The sequence below is a fragment of the Tachysurus fulvidraco genome, chromosome 25 (assembly GCF_022655615.1).
Source record: "Tachysurus fulvidraco isolate hzauxx_2018 chromosome 25, HZAU_PFXX_2.0, whole genome shotgun sequence".
In the NCBI taxonomy this organism is placed as follows: domain Eukaryota; kingdom Metazoa; phylum Chordata; class Actinopteri; order Siluriformes; family Bagridae; genus Tachysurus; species Tachysurus fulvidraco.
The window spans coordinates 2,692,324-2,704,368 of NC_062542.1; the positions used below are offsets into that span (position 1 = coordinate 2,692,324).

The window sequence follows — 12,045 nt, forward strand, 5'->3', positions numbered from 1 at the left end:
TAAAAGTGTGATGTGACATACGGCTAAGTACGGTGACCCATACTCAGAATTCATTCTCTGCATTTAACCCATCCAAAGTGCACACACACACAGCAGTGAACACACACACCGTGAACACACACAACCGGAGTAGTGGGCAGCCATTTATGCCACGGTGCCCGGGGAGCAGTTGGGGGGGGTCTGTGCCTTCCTCAAGGGCACCTCAGTCGTGGTATTGCCGGCCCGAGACTCAAACCCACAACCTTAGGGTTATGAGTCAAACTCTAACCATTAGACTTCCCAAATGGGTCGGATTGAAAACGAAGGAAAATCCTGCCATCACTGTTGGCCTGTGAGCCAGAGCTTGTAATAGCGCTGGATTTTTATGGATTAGTGGATGAAAAGCTAGAAAGAGAAGAGACGTGACCAAAACTTTTTCTACTACTACTGGGTATTCTCAGTATTTATTAACCCATCCTTGATCCTTCCATTAATTATCCTGACCGGTTGTCATTGTTCTTACAGGAATGCCTTTACCGCTCAACTGTGAAGGTTTTGTGACCCGAAGATCCATTCAATCAGTGACGCTTCAGATGGTCACGGACATCTGATTCATGTTAAGGGTCGAAGAAAAGAACCTTCTTGGGAAAAGCACGAGTGGAAGCACCGCTTCCTGGTCCGACCTACCTGGGCTCTGAAGGGAAACAGGAAGTGCAACACTGTCACCTTCTGAGAACGGAGAGAATAACAAACATGGTCAGATGATGAGAATGAAAATCTGCAGCAGAAGAAGGTACTGAGGCATTTTTTTATTCTTATAGAGAGCTGAATGAGAACAACAATAAGATACTGCATTTACATCTGCCTGCATGCTCACAGAGAGAGTGAGAGTGAGAGTGAGAGAGAGAGAGAGAAATTATGATGGTATGTGCTTCCTGGAAGTGATGATCTGTTGTCGAGGCGAGATGACTGGCTCAGCAGAAAGCAGTCAGTGAGACTGATGTTAAGAGTGATAGACCTCTGAAGACTGCTGGCACAAACTGCATCCTGCCAGTGCTCAACTTATGTCTTCAGAAATAGTCCTGAATCATTGGACTGAAAATGGACCACAGAGGCAGAGAAACCATCTCTTTTTCTTCTTCTTCTCTCCGACACACACTCAGGTTTTTCTTCCAAGAATCATTTAATTTGTGAATCATTTAACTAGCCCAAATGTTATACGCAAACTTTAAAGGGGAAGTTTGTCATTTTTACAGCTCTCCTGACCCTCTTTGACAAGTTCCTATTATCACTTATGTAATAGCAGCAATGAACAGTCATGCCTTCTCTACACTCTTAAAAGGACGGTAAAAGGTAAAATGGTTCCATCACATGCTTCATCACTCATAAGAATAAAGGTTCCAGGAAGAACCAAAAAGGGGTTTTCACAGTGATGCCATAGAAGAACATCTTTGGTTTCCAAAAAAACCTTTTATTAAATAGTTCTTGAAAGAATCCCCAGGTCCACCAAGCTGCCACTGCTGGGCCCCTGAGCAAGGCCCTTAACCCTCAGTTGCTCAGTTGTAAGTCACTCTGGATAAGGGTGTCTGCTAAATGCCGTAAATGTAAATGTAAATCCATTTTGTTCCTTAGTGCCGTAAAGAACATCTTTATAACCCAAAGATCCTTTTTCCACTAACCACTTTTTCCAGAACCTTTTGTGCGTGCGATGGTAATGTTCCAAGAATGTTAAAGGTTCTACACACAGACCAAGAACCATTTAAGAACCTTTATTTTTAAGAGTATAGACTTATTCCTCTCCGAAGGTTCTACATGGAACCAAATTTTTGGGAAAAGTTAAAAAATAGGCAACACCACAAGGAACCATTTATTTATTTATTTATTCATTGTGCAGAACTTGGCATGGTACTGAGTAGAGGTCTTCTCGAGAAATGTACCCGACCTGAAGTGACCCGAATCACTTTTTACCCGAACCCGACGTGCGTAATTTTTTTTAACCCTACTGGACCCGAATGTTGCATAACTCTACACTAATGTAACCGCTACAGCGTGGATTAAAAATTGATTGACAGGTCTGTTTCAATGAAAATTAGCTTACCGCCAGCCACACGTCGCCAGCCACATGTCGCAAGCGGTCTTGGCAAAAAGAGTAGAGGTTGGAAAAGGACTCGAGTCGATGCACACACACGAGATACAGTAGTTCGGGTCTTCTCGGGTCCGTTCGGTAAAAACACATTCATTTTAAATTACCCGAGACCCGATGCCGCTATTATTTTACCCGACTCGTTTCCGAGGAACACGTGAAACTTTTAGACCCGAACCAGCTCGGGTCTCGGTTCGGACCTCGGGTTTTCGGATCTAAGTGGACCCGTGAAGACCTCTAGTACTGAGAAACCACAAAACAAACTGTTTTGAAGAACCTCCAGTGATCTGTCTGTTACAAAGTGCTCACTCTGGAGACTCGTTTCAAGAGGGTTAAATTTAGAAATAAAAGTTTTCCTGGTGCCGTAAAACGTGAGTAAACTCAACCTTCGTTTCAACACAGTCGTCATGACGATGGATAATTTTAAGTTTAATTTTTGAAACCTTAATAAAATGACATGACAATTGGAGTTAAAGAGAAGAAACCAGTTCAGATAACATAACGAGTCATCATGTTTTCCAATGTAGGTTTGAAGTAGCTGTTACTATGGAAACCATAACACGTTAGAAAGAATCAATAGAAATTTACTAATAGAAATTTTGTAAAAAAAAAAAAAAAAAAAAAAAAAAAAACACCACCTTTTCACCAACCAGAAATTTAGAAAACCAGACTTTTACAGTGATTTTCAAACGCAACAACTTGTAAAGTTTGCTCTTTGTTTAATCAGGCGAGTTATACCCTTAGCGCACAAACAAGCGCCATCCGTGTCTTCGACTAAAAGCACGGTTAAGTGAACATACACGTCCCTCGTTTCTTGTTTCCAGCTTGGCCTTTCAGTTCTCTCCACAACTTCCAGAATGCTGCTTGTTAGCAGATTTCGTCAGTGCACACTCAGACAAGCTTTAACAAGCAATCAGAAGCAACAAGGTTGTTTTCCTGCCCTGGGAGAGCTGGGAACTGACCTCCGCCTGCACTCCAGCCACCACCCTGACAGAAGGTCGGGACAAAATCGCGGAGTAACTGGACGGGATCGGGGCTTCCTAATAACCTTTAGCACCGTGGCTAAACCCGTTACTGTTGCCTTTATGCGGGGGAAGCTGAGTGATAATGAAGTGACAAGCACTACTCTGTTCATCTAGTTCGCACCTGGAATAATGTTTATTCTGATGAAAATTACTCTTTCCTTTTTTCTTTTTTCTTTTTTTTCCACTTTCAGACTTTCTTGTTTAAATAAAAAGGTTAACCCGGCAATTATCTCTGACATTTAATAAAGATTTAATAAGATGATTTGATGTGTAATCTTCATTATAAGGATAGCGGGAAGCAAAGATATTTTTGCCCTTAGCCGTCGTCCCTCTGTGTGCTGGGAAAGGGGAAAAACACTTCTTGGCCACCGGTCCCTCGCCTGGCTGGCTCGCCTCCTGGTAGCTTTGTGCCAACGCTACACACAAATCAGTCACACTCAGATTGAGAGTGTATTAAATTATACCAAATTATAGTGCAGTGCTTTTGGATTCTCAGTTCTGATTGGGCAGAAAGTGTTGATTAATTTTCTGTAACTCACAGAAAATCACAGGTTTATATTAACGCGCTTGCTTCAATTCGTTGGTACTTGTATGATGGAGGCTACATAGAATCTAGTAACGAAAAGGTTTTTTAAAAGGTGTTAGCATCAGATGCAAGTGCAGACTTTTTTTCGCACGGTGTAAAAGTAACAACAAATGGTGAAGCCATCAAGCAGAACAAGACATAGGACAAGAGCTTGGATGTTTCTGCACCCAATACCTCAAGAGTTTATTCTATTTTTTAGAATATTATTCTAATATTCTATTAGAATACTATTATTATTATTGTTATTGTTAATAATAATAATAATAATAATAACAATAATAACAATAATGTTATTATTGTTATTATTGTTATTATTATTACTATTATTATTATTATTATTCATTCATTTTCTACCGCTTGTCTGAACTACCTCGGGAGCCTGTGCCTATCTCAGGTGTCATCGGGCATCGAGGCAGGATACACCCTGGACGGAGTGCCAACCCATCACAGAGCACACATACACTCTCATTCACTCACACACACACTACTGACAGTTTTCCAGAGATGCCAATCAACCTACCATGCATGTCTTTGGACCGGGGGAGGAAATCGGAGTACCCGGAGGAAACCCCCGAGGCACAAACCCCCAACCCTGGAGGTGTGAGGCGAACATGCTAACCACTAAGCCACCATAAAAAATTTTTCTATTTTATGTGTGTAGAATATATATAAATTTTATTTTTGAAATTTTATTTCCTATTTTTTTCTCCTCGTTACGACACGGCAAGTCGAAAAATTTCACTACATGTACTGTTTACGGTTGTGTACAGTATGTGACACCTAAAATTTGAATTTGATTACACACATCCTCTGAGCGGCGATATGGAAGGCAAAGCGACAAACAAAACGTAACAGAAGCATGACATGAAGTACATAGAAACCAGAAGTGGTGCAAATCAAGGTGAAATGAGAAATAAGACTGTGGTTAGTGACAAGGAACCGTGACATGGATGGATAATGAAGTCCCAGCAATGCTGATTCGACATAAGCGCAACCGCCGTAGGGAGATTCTTCAGGACAGGGGATTTGTGTTGTTTCTTTAACAGCTGCATTTTATATCATTTAACTCCTATAGACAGAAAGGAATGATCAAGGCTGGGAATGACTGTTATACATAGAACAGCTGTTACTGTATACGTCTTGCCACAACACTATATACAAAAATAAATGGCTAAAATCCCAGTTATGACGTCATTTTTTAATAAATTCCAATTGCACTCATTAGGCAAATTGCTGTGGCGTACAGTCACGGGAGATCGTATAATTATCGATTTAATGAACAGGAGACTGCATATAGTTTCTGTATATTCTGAAGCCCCAGAGAGACACACACACACATTAGGTTGATGGAAACATAATCAGCCATGTTGTGCTATTATCCCGGCTGTAGGGGAGCTGCCCTCGGACAATTACTGCTCAGGCTCCTGATCAAACAGCTATCAGCTTTTCATATGTAAGTGCGCAGCTCTTTTTGGGCTTAGCTTTACCGCGCATTGTCATGCTATGCTCTCTCTCACTCATTTTCTACCGCTTATCCGAACTACCTTGGGTCACGGGGAGCTTGTGCCTATCTCAGGCGTCATCGGGCATCGAGGCAGGACGGAGCCTGGACGGAGTGAAAACCCATCACAGTGCGCACACACACACTACAGACAATTTTCCAGAGATGCCAATCAACCTACCATGCATGTCTTTGGACCCCCCCCCCCCCCCCATGCTATGCTTTATGAAGAAAATATCATAAAGGCTGATGATATCAGCTAGCATGAAGACCTATACTTCGCTTCAGCTTTCTGATGACGTAGAGGTTTTAGGACCCTTTCCAGATTAGAGGATGACTTATAGTTCAGTGCAGTTCTGCGATGTCAGAGTGACAAAGTGATGATACGACAACTAGCATTTAAACCGAATTCACACCAAGGTCAGAGAGGATATACAAAACTCTGTCATTGTTGTGTCATGACCTTATCACCGATTTTTTTTTTTTTTGAAGATGTCATTATGACGACGTCAATCATTTTACAATCTGTCTACATTGTGTGACAAGATTCTTTGGTCAATTGTACCGTGTGTGAAGTCATACTTCTTTTCAGCTTTTTTTTTCAACCATTCCCATTTACTGTCCGAAGGACTGAAACGGAGGAAATGGAAGAAAATCTTGTGACCATGGTTTCATCGTACTCTGTCATATACAGCATGACGTCTTTTTGTGTGTATAGTGATCTTACAGAAAAAAAATAATAAACCTTGGAAGGACGTATGAGAGATTGTTGGTGCCCCCGGTGAGAGCATCTAGCTTAAGCAGTTAACTTGATAATATTCATCCATAGTTAATTACATTTATCTCATTAATACAGCTGAGCAAGTAAGGGTTGAGGTCTTGCTCTAAGGTCCAGCATTGGTAGCTTGGTGGTCTTGGGATTACAACCTTATCACCTTCTGATTAGGAGTCCACATACAACCAATCAGTTATTCAACGCTTTAACCACCAAGCTACTCACTCACTCACTCATTCATTCATTTTCTACCGCTTATCCGAACTTCTCAGGCGTCATCAGGCATCAAGGCAGGATACACCCTGGACGGAGTGACCACCCATCACAGGGCGCGCACACACACACACACTCATTCACTCACACACACACACACAGTTTTCCAGAGATGCCAATCAACCTACCATGCATGTCTTTGGACCGGGGGAGGAAACCGGAGTCCCCGGAGGAAACCCCTGAGGCACAGGGAGAACATGCAACTCCACACACACAAGGCGCAGGCGGGAATCGAACCCCCGACCCTGGAGGTGTGAGGCGAACATGCTAACCACTACGCCACCGTGCCCCCTCCCCAAGCTACTATTATCCACAAACAAAGATAGTTGAAACAGGGCCTTGTGCCTCACATGTGGGGATCATATTGGATAAGGTGTTGGACTACTGACTGGAAGTTTGTGATTTCAAACCCCAGGACCACCAAGCTATCACTCCTGGGACCCTGAGCAAGATTATGAAATCTTCACATCATTGCTCTTCTCTTCAGTCAGAACAATTATTCGAACAAATCTATGACCAGTTTCCCCAAAAATGCCCCGGACCACGATACTAATAGGACAGAAGCAGAACAGCACAATCCCCAGGATCAAGACTTTCTCAAAAGCCTGATGTTTTCTCTCTGCGATGCTGAAATTGGACTTTAAGGTCAGTGAGAGTGAGGAAAAAAAAGCGGAGAAAAAATGTTCTGTTGGCTAATTTGTTTATGATGGTTCCTTAAATGAAATGGATGGTGCACTGCCTTAGACATGGAGGCCAGAACTGAGATCACAGGGTCTGACCAGAGTGTGCATCTGTTACCAATCTATAAGCAAATTATCTTCAATCAGCTCTTGGGAAATGTACCAAGAAGAGAAAATGGAAATAAAAAAAAGAAGGCAATTTCCCATTGATTAGAAATGACATGTCATTTGCATCCCGAGCCATTTTTTATGCTTAGGATCAAACCAATTAAGCTGTGTTCAGTTTGTCTTTTAGGGTTTATTGAGGCCAGGACCAGGGTTTATTTATTTCAGGCCAATTCATTTAACTCTTTTGGGGTTTGCTTTGCTGTTTGTCTGGTCGACTTTAAAACACACTTATGCCCTGAGACTCTGTCTTATCATCTGTTTCGCTCTATTAGAATGTCAGCGGCACATAGAAAACAATGTTTGTTCTCATTTTGAAAAGAACTGACTCTCGGTGCAGTACAGCATTCTGTATCTTCCATATTCCCCGATGGTTCCACCGATTCAACCACGGTGCTTCCTCCGATGAACCGGCAGCAACTGCATAGTTTCGATAAAGACAGGCGTCGCTTCTATAGCACCGGCGTTCACAACCATTTCAGTGTGTTTTAAGATGTAGAGCATCTCAGATCTCACACCAATCACAGATCGCAGTAAATCCAGCTTTGTCATGCTGCTAGAATCACAAGTTAGAAGGAACTATGCAGCTTGGGTTTCCATACCAGGTTCCTCGCAAGTTGTTACGGGCAACACAAAGGTTTTGTTATGAATGTGATATTAATAGTAAGGTCAAATTCCTGTGAAGGGTGGGTTGGTTTTATAGGCTTCCTTCAGTAAGTGGACAAGATTCATCAGACCGCCATTAGGAGCAGATGGGATCTAAGTTTCTTCAGCGGTGCACAAGATTAGTTAGAATATCTTTAGGAGAAGATGAGATTGGTTAGACTTCCTCCATCAGTGGAGAAGATTGGACAGATATCCTTCAGAAGTTAACATGATTGGTCAATGTTCCTAGAGGCGCAAGAGTGATTGGACAAAAAAAAGCGAAGACCTAATCGATCAGTTTGCTTCAAGAGTGGATAAGAATTTTGTAGGTTTTGGGTTTGAAAGTGACGTGACATACGGCTAAGTTTGGTGACCCGTACGCAGAATTTGTTCTCTGCATTCAACCCTTCAAAAGTGCACACACACACACAGCAGTGAACACACACACACAGTGAACACACACTCACCCGGAGCAGTGGGCAGCCATTTATGCTGTTGTGCCCAGGGAGCAGTTGGGGGGGGGGGGGGGTAGGTGCCTTGCTCAAGGGCACCTCAGTCGTGGTCGTCCCGAGACTCGAACCCACAACCTCAGGGTTAGGAGTCAGACTCTCTAACCAATAGGCCACGACTGATCGGCCAGTATTCCTTTAGACTTGAAAAAGATCGGTTGGCATTCAGTTCTAGGGATTATTAATGTGCAGAGGGAATGTGCCAGAATTCCTTTGGGTCTGGGTGGAATGTGTCAGCATTGTTTCAGGAATGAGAGAGAATTCCTACAAGAACAGGAAGCAGGAAGGATTCGTTTAAAGTCCTTCAGGAGCAACGTGGTGTGGGAAGAATTCCTTGAGCAGGTGGGATAAAGTCAAAAGTCCTGTAGGACTGGGATGGAGTTATTTAGGATCACTTCAGGAGTGGTCAGGATTGGTTAGTTTTCCTTTGGCAGTGGCTTGGATTAGTCAGAATTCCTTGAGGAGCTGGGAAAATCAGTCAGAATTCTTTCGGAGGGAGGCAGGGGTTATAATAATTTCTTTGGGAAGGGGATGGAATTGGTCAGAATGCTATAAGTTCTTTGACATTATCTTGTTTTTTTTTGTCCGTTCAGAATATTTAACACACCTGTAGTTGATAAAGATATCAAGAATTTAGAGCATTTTTAAATATGACTTTTCAGCAACTTCTGATGGAAACATTAGTCTTAAAAAAGGAGGATTGGGAAGTGAAGTCTGTTCACATCCTCTTGTTAGCTGTGAGCTGTGTGATGGCAACAGAAAGCTTAAACACACAGCATGTGTTCCATCAGTTTGGCTTTGGCTCAGCTCCCTGCAAACACGACCACCTGCAAGGCAAATATGAAGAAATACAAGTTGCTCAGGAAAAATATAACACATCGAATCACTCGTGTTGGCAAATGTTCTCAGCAAACGCTACACGCCGCTTGCCATTTTGACGTCCGCAGCTCGCTAGCAATCGTCTGGGCAAAAAATAACTGTGGCCTAAATATCCTCGTGGCCATGTTTCGAGCCTGTCTTAGCAACGGAGTGATGCAATGTAAAGAAACTACGCCACTCAAAAAGAGAACAGATGAATTATTTATTAATCATGTTCTCCGATAATTCCCATACAGCCTCCTGTACTGTCGGAGCTGTCAGGAGGAAAAACAAGAAATTCAAATGAGGATGTTATGTGCTTGCAATCTCTAAACATTTTTCTGGGGTTCATGACTCAGCAACTAGCTCAAAAATGAGATGTATAATTAGATTTTGAAGACGGTTGAAAAACACACTCGTTACAAGCACCGTCTCATAGCCGCACACTTTATACTTGGCTTTATAGCGAAAGTTTAACGATACTTACAAGGAAGTGAGTTTATGATAATCAGAGACGGTGCAAAACACACTGTGCATTTTAATTTCTCAAAACATTTCAAATTCTGAGCTGAGAAAAAAAAAATCAGATGATTTAGATCAGTATTTACAAGAGGAAAGTTTCAAGGTCAAGGTACGCAATCGTTTCTTTTGAGTGGCTCGTTCAAGTGGCTAAAATAAAATTTTTAAATTACTTGAGACTTGATTTACAGACTAAAGACGATACCAACAGCAGAAAGACTTTTATTTAAAGCTGTGTCCCAAATCATTTCTCTCACACTATATGCAAGTTTTCCATTGGATGGTAAATGATAACACTCTCACTCTCTCTCACTCATTTTCTACCGCTTATCCGAACTGCCTCGGGTCACGGGGAGCCTGTGCCTATCTCAGGCGTCATCGGGCATCGAGGCAGGATACACCCTGGACGGAGTGCCACCCCATCGCAGGGCACACACACACTCTCATTCACTCACACACTCACACACTACGGACAATTTTCCAGAGATGCCAATCAACCTACCATGCACGTCTTTGGACCGGGGGAGGAAACCGGAGTACCCGGAGGAAACCCCCGAGGCACGGGGAGAACATGCAAACTCCACACAAACAAGGCGGAAGCTGGAATCGAACCCCTGAACCCGGAGGTGTGAGGCGAACATGCTAACCATTAAGCCCCCCTAAATGATATCAAATGCATATTACGCGTCATTGCTAGCTTTAGTTATCCAAATATGGTGAATTTAAAATGTTGAAAAATATGGGATAATATTTATATCCGTTAGACGTCCCGTACACCGTGTCGTCAGCCATCTCGAAATTTTGCAAACGTAAACGCTTGTTGGCCCCGCCCATCTTTTGCAACGTAAGCAAAGCTGTGAGTATCGAGTGAAGTGTCCAACATTCCACACTCGTTAGATCAGGATGAATAAATTCATGATCCAGATTCTTGGAACTTTCAGTGTAAACACGACTCACGACTTCAAAATAGTGAAATAGCATTTAATAAATACAGACAGATATTTTAGCTGTAGTAAACAGTAATAAAGGCATTTGGGATAAAAGGAGTTAAACAGTTCAAAATGTGTTTCATTTGCTCATTATAGCTGCAATGTTGCTCCTCTAGCTAACATCAAAGTTTGTCAGTTTAACAATGTTCTTGGTTTGTTGATCATTTCTGTAAAGGTACTCATTAAAAATGATATTGTGATGCATCCCTGGAAAGCTATCTTGGCTGAAAATGAGAACGAAGTGTAAATCCCTTGGTAAAGCAGGCATTTCACGGGATGCCAAACGAGTTTGTTTACATGTGAATTGTGAAGCTTCACACTAATGAAATTAGCTTTAATAACATGGCTCTCCGGTTAGCTGGCAAGGACAAAGCGTTGATGTATTTGAGGAGGAACAGCACAGAGCTGAAAATGTCGGACCGCACACTCAGGAGTTGGTCCACCGCGTGTCGGGATTTCGTTCAAGGAAAACCATTTTCTCTTATTTTTCACTAGCGCAGCTGTGGCATCAGCTTCGAGTCTCCGCCGACGAGAGTCAACATGTTGGGACGCAGCCCGAGATAAAAATGTTGAATTATCCCACTATATCGTAATGCAGCATGAAGGTATAATGTTAAAATAAGTGTCATGTTTTAACAGTCACACTATATACGATACGTAAACATGAGGACGGGATGAAAAAGATTCAAACATGCTGTATAAACAAAAGTTACCTTGTACTGCCCTCACTATGTGTATAGACAGACATAGCTATGCAGCAAGCTTAACACTCCTCCAAAAAGGACTTGAAGACAGAACTAATCCAAGTACAATTTAATGGAATCGGTGTAAAACTGAAAAATACAACAGTGAAAGCATAGATGAACAGCACATCATACACAGCAGCAGTGTAAACACTGCACACAGTTCACATATCAGATATGCATATGCAAATATTCACACAAGCTTTAAAATAAATGTGCTGAAAGTTTGTTAACAATAAATGCCCAGATTACTTGAATCTAACAAGCAGAGGCATACTTAAGTCTCATATACACACATGTCCTTTCATATAACATCTCCAAATACAACATCATGATTTAACAATATATCAAAAAACATTCATTTAGAAAACACTTACAGACAATGCTTTTTCCAAGGATAAATGAAGTGTGAATGGAGATTTGTGTCATAGGTGTGCACTCTCAAACAGCTACCAACAAAATGGCTGAACAACATGTGCTCTGCTTAAATATACGCGGATCACCAATAGGGGTCACTATATTACAAAACCCGAAGGCTGAAAACGGCACATACCTCAGTTGCCTATGTGCAAAGTTCCTCGTATTCAGAATCGGTTTACTCGACCTCTGAAATGGATTTTCATTTTCATGGATTCTGGTTATTTTTTTAGCAGAA

At 41.9% G+C, this 12,045-nt stretch overlaps 1 long non-coding RNA gene across 1 annotated transcript; it reads right to left on the bottom strand.

The window, feature by feature from the left end:
* Positions 1-10,350: 10,350 nt before the first annotated feature.
* LOC113649695 lies at positions 10,351-11,894 on the bottom strand. Its single transcript, XR_003442207.2, has 3 exons — positions 11,768-11,894; positions 11,361-11,480; positions 10,351-11,229 (listed from the first exon to the last, which is right to left on the bottom strand). It is a non-coding gene; the product is annotated as an uncharacterized LOC113649695 (long non-coding RNA).
* Between the last annotated feature and the right edge of the window lie 151 nt (positions 11,895-12,045).